Here is an 18,743-nt window from a genome sequence, read left to right as displayed (position 1 = left end):
GTTTATATGTTTTGGGGGAGGGTCAAAGGGCTGGAGGCTTTGAGAACTAGTGCTATATTTGCATGTGTGTGTGACTGGGTGCTCCTGTTAAGTTGCATTAAAGCGTCTAACCTCCCTAAATGTTTTCTGTCCCATGAAGTCCAGGTTGTTTCCTTGCCAGGCTTATCTTTTTCTGCCGTTCATTCTTGAGAGAAGAAGCACTCGACAGAAAGAGACATCTGCTCAGTGAGAGAATGCCCTAATTATTCATGACCATTTAACCATTCAGGATTCGCTCTGTGGCATATGTGGCGTTTCTCATAAGAGTGTGTCAGCCACACTTGTTAATGGCTTTTTTTTTTTAGTTCAGCTGTTTTTTTTTCTTTGTGTCTCGTACCTCAAAATAATTAAAAACAAACCACTCATATGGTTTTTACTGAACAAAATGTTTCTGTCATCATTAAAAATTAATTGTTTTATGAATAAAAACATACAAAACAGTACAAATGACTTGTGCTTTAAGGACCAACACGTTTGAATTGTGCTTTTATTTCCTTTGAATCGATGCCTTAACCGCTGTGAAGCTCTGTTTTCAGGTGTATTTTTAAAAAAGTTCTTAAAGTGTGGAACATAACACCCATAAAAACAAACATCCAAACCACTTACCGATATTTTTTTTCTTGACGTATATCATTCTGTCTTTGAATTTCACTCTCCCTCCCCCTCCTTTCGTCTGTTTGTCCCTATCACAACAAAACCCCGTCACAACTGTGGATGTGGCCACGTAAATCACCCCGGCCAGCATCATCTGTTCCCAGCTGTTTACTTCCATCCAAACAAAGGAGTCTGCCTTTTTGTTGTCGCTGGGGTGGAGTGTGCGTTGGATGAGGGCTGTTATTCAACAGTGCAGACTGCCATCCATCCCCCTCACTGAAAAGGCCAATTCAACACGGGGAATCAATGGAAACGCGAGAGGAGACAAGAAGGGAAGATGTCATTGTGGGGGTTGTCGGACACCAGGAAACTGGAAGCAATCCTTCTTTCCCAAAAGGAGGAGACATGGCACAAACGAGGCACATCACAAGCAAACGTGAAAGGCAAATAAATTGTTGCGCATTCCCTCTCCTCTCCAATCAGGTGTGTGCAGGAGCTTTTCTCCAGGGGGGAAACAGCCTGGTTTGTGTCTCCAGAGGAGGCTTAGCATGCACCCTTAAGAGCTGCTAGGTTTCGTTTGCATCTGTAAATGAGACAGAACCCGGCTGGCCCATGTCACCTTGGCAACAGGCCATCAGCACCTCCCTCTCTGCAACATTAGGAGCCACGGTTGTCTGTCTGCTTGTCAGTCTGCACACTCCCTCGCTTCATCACTCGACTGTCGGTTTCATCACCACAGCAGCAGCCGTTGCAGTGTCTACCTGACAAGGCCCATAGGATTAAGAATCCCTCTAAATATTTTATTGGGTGTGTCAAATGGAGACAAAAACAGTATGATAAAAGATAAATGCCCTAGGCTTTTGTGGGTGTACACTGAATCTGACTGAAAGGGGGGAAAAAATTGGCAGCAGTAACATGCTGTGGTCATGAAATTTGCATGGTGTGTGTTTGCCAAGTGATGAGTGGCTGGCAGCCTTGATTTTCTTTTTTTCCCTGCATAATGTGCACTGCTGATCATTAAACACCTGACAACAAGTTGCACACCTTAAGGTCAAGGTGGGCTTGCAAACTGTGACCTCTCTTACACAAACAACTATTGTTTTTATTTTAAGGACACAAAGTTTTACTTTGTGCAGTTTTTTTTTTTACTTCTATTGTTGTTTTCCTACATCCGTTCGGTTGGCTTGAGATTTCTTGGAGACTTATGAAACTATTGCCACACTCTGATTTTTGCCCTTTTCTAGTTTCCCATAAGTCTGCTGGTGTGCTTAAATTCACTTTCATGTAGTATGACCCAGTTTCAGCCAAACTTCAGTTGTCAGACACCTGACAGGCGCATGCACTGCAGATTCTTAGAAAAAAAATGTCAATAGCACCAATTCAAAAAGGTGAAAATAATAAAAAAAAATATCTGGAAACATCTTGTCTGGGAATTCTTCCAGCATCACAATTCTGTGTCTCTAGGTGATTTGATCTGTTTAGATCCTCAGTATACTCTTGAGAGCGGAGTTTGTGAAAGTAAACCAAACTAAATTGTGCGGAGTTGAACTAAATCAGCTGAACTATATTACTGCCAAAGTGCCCTGATTGTGGGGATTGTAAAGAAGAAACAAGCCAGTGCAATTTGTTAGTTCTTAGACTTTTCTGTTTTCTAAAGACAGTTTGATCTGGCCTGGAAAATACACGATTTTTTCACAACAATCAGAGTCAATGGTGTTGCTTTTTGTCAGTTTACTTTCTCTAGTTTACTAACTCTAGATAAAGACGTGGTTGATCGTGCATTGTGTTACATGTAAAGATTTGGAGGCATCTCAGATGTTAAATGACAGGTCACACAGCATTGAAACTTTGCCATTCCGACCGTACAGCCTCCTCATGAGATACGGTTGAATAAGAGAATTAAGCCACCTCAACTAGCTTCTACTGATGTGGAGGAGTAGCAACTACATTGAGTTCCTCCCAGGTGATAGAGCCCAGCCCCCCTGAGGAGTAAACTCATTTAAGTTGCTTGTTCCCAGGATCTTACCCGTCATGACAAGCTGTAAGAAGTTTCTGATTTTAATTTCCAGCAGGACTTTGTATCTTCCCGCACTTCCAAAGGTAACAAAAGCTGCTTCAAAGACGGTAGTGTTACTATGATCGTTTAGCCAGCAAACTAACCTGATCTGAACTTGATAGAAAATCTCTGCTCTGCTGTAAAGACAAAGATGAGAGAATCAACAATGCAGATGACCTGAAGGCATCTATCAAAGAAATCTGGGCTTCCATTACACCTATTGGCTGCCATACAATATACCATTGATGCAGTAAATAATGAAAGACGAGGCCCATCTAAGTGTTGAGTGCATCAACATTAACGTGATTTTCAGAAGCTTGGCATTTGTGCAGAAAATATACTTTTTTGATTGGTCTGATGTGATGTTCTATTTATTTGAAATGCTAAATTTAAGGTTTTCATTAGATGGAGGATATAATCATGAAAATCGGTTGCAGAGGAGTTTGGTTCATGCTCATAGTAGCCGCTTTGTCAAAGTCACATGTCCGACTGAGTAGGGAGCAAATGTTTCACGCTGTAATTCATTCTTTCTCTTTTATCCACTGATTTATAAACACTCAGGAGTGCCAAAAACTGTCAGTGTTTTGTTTGATTCCTTGTAGTTGTTGAATAAAATAAAATGAAAAAAAATTGACTGGAAACAAAAAAATTGGTTTAGCAACCCATTTTGCTCCAATTACTTCAGGAACTATTTGTTTTTGCCAGCATCCCTCGCATTTCTTTTCATTTTCTTTATCAGCCCTCAAATTTTTCTAGATTCACAGACTCCTTTCAACTAAATTCAATTCAATTTTATTTATTTAGTCCACTATTACAACAATAGTCGTCACAATGGGCTTCATACCAGTAGTTGTTTAATAAACTTGAAATATAAAAGAGCACGAAGTCCTAGAATTCAATGGGTAATGGCTAAACTAAACTTAACAGACTAGGCTAAACTGGGAATCCCTACCCTTAAACCCTCTTTTTCGGTAAGGAGAAACTCCTAAAAAAACAGATTCCGGAAAAAAAAAGAAGAAACCTCAGGGGTGTCCACATGAAGGAGGGATCTTCTCCCAGGACAGACAGGCGATTTACCAGAACTCTTAGAGAAGAATTAGCTTATCTAACTCTACAACTACCTGTTTAAATAGTCCAGCAGATGGGCTTCATCCAGATGGAGTTGGGGGACGGCTGGGGGCGCGAAACGAGCCAGAGGCGGGGTCAATGACCAAGTGTAGGTGCGGGAGCACAGCTAACCCCGAGGTGAGGTTCACGGCAAATTACAGGAGCACGGATGTGGAATCTGAGGGACAGTACATGAATCGCACTGCACCAAACAGAGGCATGGAGAACTAAATGATGAATAATAACCAAGAATAGAGGAGAGGAGGAGAAGATGAGAGTAGAGGACAGAACCCCAGTGCACCATACTTTTCCCAGCTTCTAAGTTCTAGCAGCCAATGAGAAACAAATTGTTATAGTTATTAAATTTAATTCAAACATGTTAATAGTAAATTAAATATTCTGTGATTACTAGCTAGTCTGATAATAAGCCTGTCCAAAGAGGAATGTTTTCAGTTTAACTTTGAATGTAGAAACTGTGTCCGCCTCTCTTACATGAGCTGGGAGTTTATTCCATGAAACAGGAGCTTGGTGGATAAACGCTCTACTTCCAACTGTGCTTTTACAAATTCTGGGAACCACAAGCAGTCCTGCATCTTGTGAGTGAAGTGTTCTGTTTGGGTGTTAAAGCACTGTGAGATCTTTATTATAGGATGGGGCCATGCCATATAAGGCCTTATAGGTTAGCAGGAGGATTTTGAACTTAATTCTAGAATCAACTGGGAGCCAGTGAAGTGAAACTAACACAGGAGTGATATGATCTCTTCTGCTAGTTCCTGCTAACAATCTTGCTGCTGCATTCTGAACAAGCTGAAGACTTTTTATAAAACGTTTAGGGCACGCTGCTGGCAAAGAGTTACAATAATGCAGTCTGGACATGACAAATGCATGGAGGAGCTTTTCAGCATTACTTTTAGATAATACATTTCTGATCTTAGCTATGTTGCGCAGGTGAAAAAAATACAGTTTCACAAGCTAGTGACATGTGAGCCTTAAAGGATAAATCCTGGTCAAATTAAACACCTAGGTTTCTAACTGTGGAATTGGAGGCTATATTTATGCCATTGCTGTCATCTATCTCAATGACTTTCTTCTGCTGTTGGTCCATCACCATGATGTCTAGTTGATTGCCATCACCATTTGGTTTCTGAACACCTTACAGGAGCACTACATGATCCTTTTCCTCCACTTTTGGGGACGCCTTCAACCTTAACTTTTTGATTTTCTACCCATCTTTAGCACAGATGTTCTTGTACAATGCATAAGCCTTTTGGTTAGGGTGTTCTATTTATTCATGGCGTCTGATAACATCTTTAGCTTAGCTGTTCAACTCTGTACAGTCAGTGTGAATCATAAGCAAATCTATGCTCCAAATTATGGTGCTCCATTGCCAAAGACCATGTGTTTAAACGGATACATGCTACAGTAGCCCTTATTCAACTTATAAGTCATATTTAGTAAAAATGTAGTTGTATATTTTGTTTTTTGTGAATAAAACTAAGGAATTACTCATAAATTGGCATCTTGATTTGGTTTAAAAGTGACTTCTATTTATTTTATTTTATTTAAACAGAAGGTAAAAAAGTCAGGGACAGTGTTAACTTAAAGTTTGGGTGAATAAAAGCATGTTTCTCATATTTGCAGAAATTATTGCTCTAATAAAATATAAAAAAGCGTAGTTACATGCCCACTCAGTTGTTATGAACAGAAAATGAAGCAATAGCCAAAAAGATTTTTTGAAAGAAGGCTGTACTTGGGCTCAATTTTCATGTAATCTTGGACTTTTTAACATGAGAGTGTATGGGAATTTCCCCTCTATTAAAACCATCTTTCACTGGAAGTAAGAACAAGGAATTAACCACTTTTCTTTCATATATATATATTTTTTTAACTCACAAAATTGAGTTTCAGTTGTTTTACAGGACATTGTCTTTTTTCTAATTTGATTGAAGTTGAAAACACGTTTTCAAATGATTTACATAGTACATACATAGTAATATGAGAAAGCTTGGGCACCCCTGATAATTTCCAGGATTTTTCTTCATAAATCATTGGTTGTTCGGATCATCAATTTCAGTTAAATATATCATATAGCAGATGAACACAGTGATATTCGAGAAATGAAATGAAGTTTATTGGATTTAAAGAAACTGTGCAATAATTACTTAAACAAAAATAGGCAGGTGCGTAAATTTGGGCACCCCTGTTGTTTTATTGATTTGACTACCTTTAGCAATAATTATTGGAACACAAAATTTGTTTAATAAGCTTATTGACCCTTGACCTACATACACATGTGAAGCCAATCATGAGAAGAGGTATTTAAGGTGGCCGAGAGCAAGTTTTTCTCCTCTTTGCATCTTCTCTGAAGAATGTCAACATGGGAACATCAAAACAGCTGTCAGATGACCTAAAAACAAAGATTGTTCAACATCATAGTCTAGGTGAAGGATCCAAAAAGCTTGCTAAGAGATTTCAGCTGTCAATATCCACTGTGAGGAATATAATGAGAAAATGGAAGACCACAGGCACAGTTCAAGCAAAGGCCCAGAAAAATCTCAGATAGACAGAGGCAAAGGATGGTGAGAACAATCAAACTCAACCCACAGACCAGCTCCAAAAGACCTAGAACGTGATCTGGCTGCAGATGGTGTCACTGTGGATCGTTCAACCATTCAGCGTACTTTGCACAAGGAGATATGCTGTATAAAAGAGTAATGCGGAAGAAGCCTTTTCTGCTCACATGCCACAAACATGTCGCTTGAGGTATGCTAAAGTCCATTTGGATAAGCCAGCTTCATTTTGGAATAAGGTGCTGTGGACTGATGAAACTAAAATGGAGTTATTTGGACATAACAAGGGGCGGTATGCTTGGCGAATGAAGAACACAGCATTCCAAGACAAACACTTACCGGTACTACCCACAGTCAAATTTGGTGGCGGTTCCATCATGCTTTGGGGCTGTGTGGCCAGTGCAGGTACTGGAAATCTTGTCAAAGTTGAAGGTCGCATGGATTCCAGTCAGGATCAGCAGATTCTTACAAACAATGTTCAAGAATCAGTGACAAAGTTGAAATTGCGCCGGGGCTGGATACTTCAACAAGACACTGCCCGTAAACACTGCTCTAATTCTACAATGTAGTCCCCAGACCTGAATATTAGTGAAAATCTGTGGTGTGATTTAAAGCGGGCTGTCCATGCTCTGAAGCCATCAAATCTGACTGAACTGGAGATGTTTTGCAAAGAGGAATGGTCCAAAATACCTTCAACCAGAATCCAGGCCCTTATTGGAAGTTATAGGAAGCAAATGGAGGCTGTCATTTCTGCAAAAGGAGGATCTACTAAATATTGATGACATGTTTCTATTGGGGTGCCCAAATTTACACACCTGCCTGTTTTTGTTTAAGTAATTATACCACAGTTTCTTTAAATCCAATAAACTTCATTTCATTTCTCAAATATCACTGTGTTCATCTGCTATATGTTATATTTAAATGAAATTGAGGATCCAAACAACCAATGATTTATGAAGAAAATTTTTGAAAATTAGAAAATGTGAAAATTTGAGTGCCCAAACTTTTTCCATACCACTGTATTTAACACATACAGGTCCTAAATAGTTAATTTGATCAGAGATACATTGTCAATAAGAAGATATTTCGTTTTACTTATATCTATTGTTTAGTTGTCGTCCACCTTTCATGAGATCCTTTCAGGAGTTGCCAAAACAAATCAGCCTTCATCAATCCGCATGTTTGGCTTGGCAGAGACTTTTTAGCCGAATGCCCTTCCTGACACAACCCTGTATTTTATCCAGGCTTAGGACCAGCACAGGGAAACCCAGACTTCGGGCCCCCCTGTAGCTACATAGTTAGGCAGAAGCGTGAAGGGTTTTGCCTAGGGACCAATACTGGAATAATCTAATAGCGCACCCTTGGAAACAAACACTTCTTTTCTACACACCAGTTCTGCATGCAGCCAACTGAGCCATCCAGACGCTATGATGCTTCTAGCTGTTGTTTGATTTTCTTTAATTTTAGTGTAGAGAGCTTATTGAAAAAGGTTGTTTTTTTTGGCATGGCCGAGATTTTCTCTACAAGAACTAAAGATGGAAACTTATAAACTCCTGGCCTGAATCTTTTCAGATGTGGCAGATCCCAGCCTTTATTGTTCTCAGGGGCTGTTCCTGTGAGGCCTTGATTAATGCCTCTGTGTTGTCTTATAGTTCAACCAGTTGTATGGTTTTCTGATTCTGGCCACTTTTTATATTTGCTGGTGGAACATGCCATGCAGAGGCTTGTCTTCCCAATTCATCATCTTCTTATTTGTTCTCCTTATTTCTACCTTAAGTGTTCACTAAACCTCCTTTTCAACTAACCATCTGGATCTTTGTAGTTTCATCCTGACTGGTGCTTTTGACAGTCTTAACTTCTCTGTATCCTCTTTTTCACCTTGCGCACACGTTCAGGATGCTGGGATGGAGTCCACTAAACATTGTGTAGAGCTTTGTGGTCTTGTTTTAAATTTCAATGTTTCTGACCAGATTATAATTTACAAGTTACATGGTAGTTCAATCCCTTCCATTGTTACCAACGGATCTATCCTTGTTTTCAACCAGCCAGAGTTTTTCATTCTGAAGGTCATCCCAATGTGATTGTTGTGTTTTCTCCTAGTCTGAGTTAATTAGTGTTGCTCTCTTTCTTTCATTTCATTGTAGAGGTTTTGGGAAAAAGGAAATTTGCTTCCTAGGTTCTTGAAATGTGAACCTGTCTAATGAAACCTGCTGATTTTTCCTTAATGTTTTTTTCTGTATCAGTTTTAGAGTAATACTAACTTGTCTGTGACTCGGTTACGATCTTTAAGTGTAATCCTTAAATAAACCATGTGACCTCTTTGGGGTATTTTTTTTTTTGCAAAAAGAGACTTGCACCTTTTGACCTTTGTTCCTGTGTAAGTTGTGCATTTGTGTTTGCCTGGGCAACTGGTGCAATGCTAGCGCCAGCACTCCGGCAGCAGGGTGTTTAACTTAATCATGTTTGGTGTGATTAGCAGCAGTGATGAATGTCTACTTTGTTTGCACTGCCTGTTCCCCCAACCCCCCACACTGGTCGCAACAAAGACTATACCCACTTATACATGACAATCAAAGCTCCCTGCCCCAAATGCTGTCCAGTCAGAACCAGGAGACCCGCAATTATGTCCATATTTGACAACCAGTGATTTTATGTATGTTCTTTGATTTAGATACAAGGATCAGTCCTCCAACATGACCCACTTTTCATATATCTTAAAGGCACAGAGCCACATCTTTGGTGGCTTTGTCTGATTTTTCATTACAGGTTACAGCACTTTTTTATGAGCGCTGTGGAGTGAATCTGAAGCAGCGCTCATTAACTCTGAAAATGTAATAAGATCATCTTGAAGAAAATGAAGAATGAGTAAGTTGTGAAAGTAAAGACACTAAAGTCTGTTTCATGAGCCATAGAAATTAATCATTACACACCAAGTATAACTCAATTGATGTAATTGGTGTAGTATTATGATGGACGAAAAAGGCAATAGCTGTCAGATCGGTAGTCTTTGACAAAAACTGAAATATAGAAGGGTACAGTTTTGTTTTTGAAGCAGAAAAAATAACGTCTCCACGGTTTAGTGCAAATGACAAGTTATACAAATTGTGACAATGAAGACTTGAAAACTGACATATGAATTTTTAGCAGAGTTGCTTTATAATTTATGAATTTGTAAGACCACAAGGGTCTGAAATGACCCGGCAATTGCATTTCAGTTAGATTGAGGCCTTTCCATCAGTCCAGATCCTCAGTCCAAGATTTTTCTTTTTTTCAGCCATGGCTTGGGTGTATTTGCTGCTGTGCTTTGGATGTTTGTCATATTGAATGACTCACTTCTACCCAAGCTGTCAGACAGATGGCTTCACGTTTGTCTCTTTAATTCTCTGACAGACAGAGTAATTTATCATCAAGTTAATGACTGCAAGATGTCCTTTAGCTACAAAACAGGGCTAGATCATCAGCTGCCTTTGCAGGATCTGACAGTGGGCATGAGGTGGTTAAGTGATGTTTGGCTTTTTTAAGGTCAGCCAACTGCACTTTGGTTTCAGCTGTTTACAGGGCATTTTTCCACAGGTCTTGTGTTTCGTTATGATGCAATTTATTTTTTCAAACTTCAGTCACACTTTTGTGTTCTTTTTAGACAAAAGAGGCTTTATCTTGATAGTCCTTCCACACAAATAGTATTTATGGTTCTTTTTGTCCATGGGCTTTTGGGTTTTTACATTTCCTTAAGCACAGAATTGACTGACAACTGAACAAAAGCCGGTTTACAAGGAATGACACTGTCTTAAAAAGCTTCTGCTTTTACGTATTTCTCCTACTTTATAATATCAAAATCTGTATTGTTTGGACATTTCTATAGTCCTTTCAAGTTGACATATTGCAAGAATTGCTTCTCTTCACCACTTGCTTATAAGTTTCTTTCTTGGGATGTGAATGCTGCTGATCAGGAGATTGACTGAATGTTAATTTCATAAATGCCTGCATACCTGTTAATTATTCAGCAATTTGCAGATGGACAACTCAAGAAAGAACAAAACCGAGCTGGTAAATTTTAAGATTCAATTCAAAGTTTAACACAAAGACTAGAAAAATTGAAACCAAAAAGGATTATTCAAGGAACTTCAGGGTCTGGTGCAAAAACACAATGTTTTTTTTTTTGGTTTTTTGTCTAGTTTCTAGCCCAAATAGCTCAAAAATAAAATTAACTAGACTTGGTTTAAGACAACAAATCTTGAATTTCTTGTTGAGTCATTTCATGTTATTCTAAAATCTTCATTAAACTTTTTTATTTTACTTTACCTAATATTTTTAGGCAGGAATTTTATTTTTGATTGTTTGTGCTCTGGTTTAAAAAATGATTTCTTTGATTTAGGTAAACTGGAAAGTATTTGAGTCGTAAATTTTAGATACATTTATCCATAAAAGTGTCCTTCCAGTCTCACTTTAGGATGATTATGGTAAATAAATATGGATAGTTGAACTGTTTTAGAACTTAAAATAGGTTATATCTTGGGGTAAAGTGTACAAATATTCTTACTTTGAAGATATATAACTTGATTATTTTGACATATAAAATGTCCAATTACTGGAGGCATATATCTAAATATGAGTGTTTATAGCTTATTTCAAAATTTCATTATCTTAAAAGGGCACAACATTATAACTTAGTTTTAAAGAATTTCACCAAGACAAATTTGGCTAGTTCCATTGGTGATTTTTAGCAGTGTGTACATAGCATATTTTACGTACACACTGTGGATGTGTGGCGCGTTCAAGAATACGCTGAACATGGGTTCTTGACAGAACCCACAGTTGGAAGATGCTTGGTGAAAAAATCTTGCTCCAGCTCACAGCTCTAGTCCAATATTAGAAAGACTCTGCGTCATATTATTCTGGCTGGGCACAAACTGCAGTTATTATTTCTCCTTCATCATTGATTTTCAACAGGTTGGCACTTCCGTATTTTAAAAAGGATTCCATCCATATGCCACTACCAAATCTAAGTCCCTGATTGGTCAAAGTTCAACTGGTTTATTTTCTTAAAAAGCCCCAAAACAGTTGTAAAAACTTGTAGCGACAGATGAACTCAAGGGTTTTGAACGGGGAAGCCTGAAAGGCATATATAAGCGTGTTTACACAGACTTTTTATTGAAAGCAGTTGCTCAAAAACGTGTTTCCGAACCTGGTGTGAGCATAGCATCACAAGGAAAAAACATCTTGTAGTCTTGGATTTTTTCCAGCGCACAGAGCAAACGGGTCTGGAAGCTTGAGCATGGTCAGGAAGAGAAGACGTGGTCACCACCAGGGGCTCTCCCAAATTGTGTTGCAATATGTCGGCGAAGATTCTCATTCAACCAAATGATGTTTGAAGTTCATTCATAGCATCTGTACTTTTTTTTTGTCTATATTGCAAAATGTTTCTAGAAGAAAAGACAATGGGTTCAGATTAAAGAAAGTGTGAAAGCTTCTCAAATTTTGTCTCAACTACAGTGGAATTTGGCTAGCAATGCATTTGAAACAGGTGTGATTACAATATACAGTGTGCTGTATGGAGGGGCATGCTAAACACAAGAAAATGCAAATCGTCTTTCTACTGTGCTTCACATTCAGCCATGTTCCTCTTCAGTCAACTTTAGAAAATACTGTTCGTCTAATTGCAGCTGTGCTGTTGCTGTATTGTTGTGTTTTTCCTCTTTTGTTGTAAAAATGCTCAGAATGGTGAGATGTGCTGCATTATGAAAATAACCTGACCAGAAACACTGCGGCTCTTGTTTTTGCCTCCCTGCATGCAAGAACAAATTTCTCACTTCTCACTGTCAACCTATATTAGGTCCTATGGGTAAAGTAAACACAGGTACTGTTTTTTTTTTTTTTTTGGTAACAAACACAACACACGATTAGAGGGGCGAAACTATCTTTTCCATACAGTTACATCCATTGTTGACTCCATCTTTTAGAAAGCATAAGCACTATTGCTTTTTACATTCACATTTATTTTCATTTGACTCTTTTTATGTGCAGTGGCAGCAAAACTTATGTGGAAAATATGTAGAGTGGTCAAACTGTCTGACTAATGTGAAGGCAAAAATAAAATCATACAGTGTCAGTTCAGCTGAGAGACATTTTTATTTGAAGTTTACTGAAGATAGACACCACCGGGCAACAGAGTGTGTTTGCTTCTTACACACCGCTGAGCTGAGCGGAGCAAAGCAGTGGGATTAACCCAGGAGACATCTGATCAAATAGTCAAAAATACAGCTTTTTTTTTTCTCCAATTCAGATTCTTTATCTAAGGGCTACGTTCGTGTCCTACAGAGATGTCCTCCTGGGCCCCACTACATCATGACCATCTTTAGATTGTCACGTTACTGTTGTTTTTTCCAACATGTGTATGTGTTCTACAGACACTGATCAGAAATGGCTGTTCTATGAGGTGAATAAGCTTTTTCTGGTTACATTAAGACTTTTGGAAGCATGAAGGTTAAATATTAAAGAAAATTCAGCCAAATTCCCAATCTGTCCATTTTTTACTGAACATGACTAAAAAATTAAATAAAGTGAATAATTTTTAAACTAAATTGAATTTTATTAGATAGTTTGTATTGTGGTGTGGCTGTTTTTTGGCAGACTCAGCCTAATTGGATGAGGAATACGGAAAAAAAAAGCCTCCCCTATATTTGGTCAACAGACTGAACTTTGAAAAAGAGACAAAAAACTGACTTGAGCCAACTATTTAGAAAAATATGCTGCTGCAAAAGTTGTCAGTTTAGTTTTGGCACGATTTAGCTTCAAAAAAACATTGACCAAGAAAAAAAAAGACACAGACTGAAACCAGCTTATCGTCTTCTGAGTATCTTATTGAAAGCCTACACGTCCCCACAATGCTGCATTTACACAGACAAAATATATTTTTTGCAGCTTGTGCTTGTTCAAATGTGGGTTATGTGAATGCACTTTTGTCCTGCTTGGTTTACTTTTGCACTTTGGACGTCTCAACATCTTGTGTGCATTCACATTGTTGCTAAATTTGACCAGGGTTCACGTGCAAGCTCAAGGGTTCTGCTCTGCTCTCAGATGAGCCAGTTTGTTTGTTTAATCCTCACCAGAGTTAAATGAGTTTTGACACTTACCAAAAAAAGAAATACAAAAACATAGATTGAAGCAAAACAACTCTAGTGTGGACCCAACAGCTCAGTGTAAAAGTGCCCTCAGTTAGACACCTAATAATATTCAATTAAAAAAAATATATTTTTAATTAGAAACATGCTTGTTAAAGACCAGCTCAGATGTAAATTGTCTTTTTGATGTTTTGAACATGTTCTTGTGGGATTTTTCTGACTATGGAGGACAGATATAAAGAAAATTCAGTTGACAATTGCATTTTTAAGTATTTCCTCATTCAATTTGTTGTGAATCAGAAGCTGACTAGAAAAAAAAAAAACGTTGGATAAGAGCTTCTTTGTAATGTAGAAAAATCCACTGGGCAGGCCACAGTCTTCCTGCTCAGGGCGCTCAGCAACAGGGGGAGGAAGGGGCGGGTGGGGTTGCTCAGCAGTCCCGCCCACAATTCGGAGGGAAAGTTTTAACAAACTACTGCCGCTCTGGAGAAACTATGTCCTAGAAAACACAAGTTTTTGATATTGGCTAAAAACAGCATAATCATTGAAAGACCACTGAGGAAGCTTTTACAATAAATAGCAAATGACCAGACTAAGCAATGAGTTGTTCCATCTACTTGATGATGCCCTTGCAAACATTTGAAAGCAAACAAGTTGGTCTCCAAGACAGCAGTAAAGAGGAATTCTGGTTATGTTGGAATGACTCAAAAACTGCTGCATTAAGATAGCTCAACTCTGTTGCTGATCTGCAGAGGTCAAAGATAAACAGATTTGCCAATTTTATAATTTCTTTGTTGCATCTGTTCTAGAAACCTGAAGTAAATAATAGTTATTAATAAAACACTGGAGTTTAGTGTTTCATGCACTAATAAGACCCAGCGGAACAGGGACCATCATTTAGGGGGCACGGGAGAATCGTAATCGCTGTTTGTGTACCCTGCCTTGTTTGTTCAGTGGAGTCTGAAAGAAATCTGGGATACCAAGAAAAGAAAAAGTGGAAAGTGTCTGAAAAGAAAGATAAAACAGAAACAGAATTGTGCTAAATGCAGATGTGTTTCAGTAACTTTTAAGACATACAGTCATTTTAATGCGATAGGTCATAGACTTTATTTGGTGAGGTAATTATGCTGAAAAAGTTAAATGAGCCTCCTGCATGATTCACACCCTGAACTGTCCTTGAATTGCTGCTGAGAGTCTGGATGACAATAACAAAGTATTGTGGGCTGATAAGGAGCACTAAAGAAATGAAAGCCTGAAGGTCAGTCCCGGTTGTGCTGGGAGCTCCCAGAGCGCAGAGGATTCTGCTGACATACGCTGTCTTTGTTCTGCATAATTGGCTAAAAGACTGAGCAACTATATTTACACAGCCTCCAAAGAACATTAATTACAGAATGAGAGAGAAAAAAGTAGTGTCGCTTTACTGGTAGCTGCACATTTGAATGCTTGTTGAGGGGGCTTTCTGCGATTGACTCTCTTCCATAAATGTAGGGGTTGTTTTGCATTTAGTTCATTTTAGTTCAATTCAGTGACTTGAAAAGAAAAGCTTTAATGCAAATATGCTGAGCAAAACTATACATTATTGATTTCTGCATCTCCATTATATTTATTATGCTCAGATCTTTTTCTCAAGTCATTTTTACCTTTAATTTCCTTAAAATATAATCCTTACTGAAAGAAAATGGACTCTATTTTTGAAGTGTATCTATGTTAACTTTGTATCTTATTATAGTAGCATCTTATTTATTTAGTTTTACTTGGAAATGTATTCATTTCCAGCCTGATTTAAATGTATTTAACCCACAAAGCCACTCCAGGGGTCATCCAGTTTGGAACCTTATCTTCTGGAAAGCACGCATTTTCTTAATCTTAAGGAAACACACATTTTCAGTTTTTATTAAAAATAATTAACGGTTGATTCAATTACTTTTATAGTCCTCCAAAGAGCAGTTAAAGCTAAGGCCTAAAGGTGGATGTCCAGGAAAGAAAATGGGGGGGGGGGGGGGGGGGGGACAAACACTAATAATCACACATCTGCAGCTGAGAACCGTAACATCTGTTAGACAGCATCAACAAAAGCACCTGCTCGCCTGACCCTGCAGCTTCTCAGCTTCAGTAATTAGAAAACACAATCCTCTGCCTTTCTAAGGTAGTTATGACTGAACAGTGGGAGCAAGGATCTAATATAAAAACCAGACTGACACAACTATTTAATATAGAGGCTCTTGTAAACATTATTTAGCCTTGTTCGCATCTTGGTTTATGAACGCAGGAAATTAGTGACTCTAATTCCTGTGGAAATGATCATGTTGGCATTCACTCCCATTCTGCTTGATCGTGACAGTGGTCCTGTTGATGTGGCAGCTGTATCCTGTGGCTTCGCCTGCTATTTGGCTTTTATTTCTGTTGCTTTGCCTCTAAGTAGAGTGTTGACATTCTGGCTGCTTTGCCTCAAAGTATGTAGCTGACATTTCTGTGGCTTTACCTCTAAGGACAGACTCGATATTTTGGTTGTTTGTCTCTAAAAAAAAAAAAAAGAAAAATGAAAAAAAGGCGTTAACAAATGCTCTGTCTCTAAACAGCCAATAACCCGAGTATTTTGACACCAGTGTGTCACTGGATCCAACAAACATGTTTACGGAATGGGAATTCATATTGCTCTGTTTTGTTTAGTCTTCTATGAAATGCTTCAGGTTTGGCTTACAAAGGTTTATTCTCTCAGCCTCTATATCAGACATTACAGTTATCAAAGGGTGCATTAAAATTGAATGCCATCAGTTCTGAACATTAGATAAATTTTTTCTGAGCCAATCCTGCACATGCAATTATGTGTTTCAGTTCTAAGGTAGCTTTTAGGAGAGCAAACAAACCATATAAATATGATGATCTGGTTTCTTTTTTTCCTACTATATTACAACAGAAAATGCACACTATACTATCATACTGAATTACAAAAGCAGATAGATGGACAATGAGTGATGCAAAAAGGGGGCAGGGGCCTCTAATTTGTCAACATTGTCTTCAGTACAAATATTGTTTTATGTCCCTTTATGACAGCATTATTGCAAAACCCTCACCATACTAGATATAATACACAAAAAAATTTATTATTTTACTCAGATAGAATGACTTGTTTAAAGACATTACATTTTAAATTCAAATGTAAGGATGTTTACTTGTTCTTCTGGCAAATTATGCTCTGATTTCAATTTGTTTGCTCTTGTTTTGTTGTCAATTTTTTTCTTTTAAGCAGCAAAAAAACCCATTTAGTATCCATTTGCTATAAAAAAACATATTTTAGTTGCAGTAAAACAAGTGGTACCAGGTGACACTAATCTACTGTTTTCTTAAGCATTTACCTTTTTCTAAAAAAGTTGTGTTTCCTGCTCCTAATTAAAAGATGTTTCAAAATGAGATTAAAAAACTCAACTTATCAGTGAAACTAAAAATTAGAAGTGAGAAAACAGCAATGAAGAGTGAATTTGTAGTACTGTTGTTTATTAACCGCTAATTCTTTTTTCTCATGAAGAATATAGTTTTATCTAACTTTTATTTACTGTCCCAAAACAACCTGAAACTTCTTCCTGGACAAATTTAACATGTTTTACTGATATGGTCAAACCTTTCAAACAATGTTTCCAGTATTATTGCTTAGTGTATTGCTATTTTGACTTGTCTTCCAGCTTCAGTGTTTTTGTGTTTTACTTCTACAACACGGACTAAAGTGGACCAATCACTATAATGGAGATGGACAGCAGAGGTCATGTGACCTTCTGGTTTGGACTAAACTGGCCTGAAGGCAGCTTGTGAATTAACCCTTTAACACCAGAGCTTTAGTTCCAGTGTTTAAAATTCTTTCAACTTCCGTAACTCCTAGACCGTTGACGTAATTAACAGATTTACAGCAGATTCTGAATTGGAACCTAGAGTTGATATGCAACACTTTACACTCTGATTCTGTTGGAGAAAAGTAGCGTTTTATTTCTGTCCAAAGCTGATCCAAAAAGCCCCTTTTCTTTGTGTCCCAATCAGCTGATTCACGTTTATCATGTCAGCGGTGAAAGATTTAAGGTATGTCAAAGAGCTTGTGTTATTTAGGTGTCGCCTAAACCATCTAGGATGTTAAAGGGTTGAGGGTTTTACTACGCTGTGGCACCTCCTAAAATGGGAGAACCTAAACAATATATTTATCTAAGCCATTACCATTCTGGCCAGACATGATGCGCAAATCCTTGACCTTTTCAAAAATGGACAAATAGTGGAAACAAACAAGCATTACGGTTTCTTGAATCCCAAGATGTCTACAGCCTTGTTCATGTTTGTCTGTGAACCACGAGACTACACCAAGTACAACTGTCCTTGTAATAAAATGTAATCTCAATATTTAAAATAAGAGGTGTTTTATTCTAGGCTTAAAGGTGGGTATTTAAGAAAAAATCCAATTTGATTTTTTTTTATACTCATATGAACTTCTTTATGAAAAAAAAGCCCTAGAGGTCACTTGGAGAACTGCTTTTTCAGCTGCTTTATGAGGGTTTGTCCAAAAGCCACTTGGTTCTAACATCCTTAATGCCTTAAGCCTGGTTCACACCAACCACCTCAACTTGTATTAAGAGGCCACTTTCAATAAAAAATCTATATATTATAATTTTTTTAACTTGTCCTGTCCAACAGCTGAGCAGACAGATGAGAGCTGAAGCCCCCACCAGGGGGTCCAACCCAGGACCTTACCCCGGAGAGCCCCCAGCCCACGACGAGCAGCCCACCGTCGCCTGGGGGTTCCGGGTATCCCCCCTCCCCAGTCCCAGGCACGAGCCAGGGCCCCCAAGGGAGAAAAACCTATGTAAACTCGTGTCAATGTGAATTTTGGGCTTCCGTGTCCAGAACGCTCACGTTCGCGCAACACTACACAAGTTTTAAAGTCTGATTGTGGGCTCGGTGTACAATACAGGGGTTCATTGATTGTGCCTCGAAAGTATAACTGACTGAACTTCTTGCCGCTCAGTCGCGACAACGCTGAACTTTGATCAATCAGGTACTTAGATTTAGTAGTGACGTGTAGGGAGTGTCCTTTTCAAAACATGCTTGTCTGATCTGTGAACACCATCGGTTGAATGCAAACCGCGTATGTGAAACACTGCCGGAGTGTAAGCATCCTTACAAGAAATGTTTCAAGAAGTGACATTTCAACATTTTAAACAGCCTTAGAAATGTTTTTGGAGGTTATCCATCAAACATGTTTTTGACAAACCTGTACCC

This window comes from Oryzias latipes, chromosome 16 (genome assembly GCF_053564925.1).
Source record: "Oryzias latipes strain Hd-rR chromosome 16, Olatipes_Hd-rR_3.1".
In the NCBI taxonomy this organism is placed as follows: Eukaryota; Metazoa; Chordata; class Actinopteri; order Beloniformes; family Adrianichthyidae; genus Oryzias; species Oryzias latipes.
Note: the sequence above shows the minus strand (reverse complement) of the source record.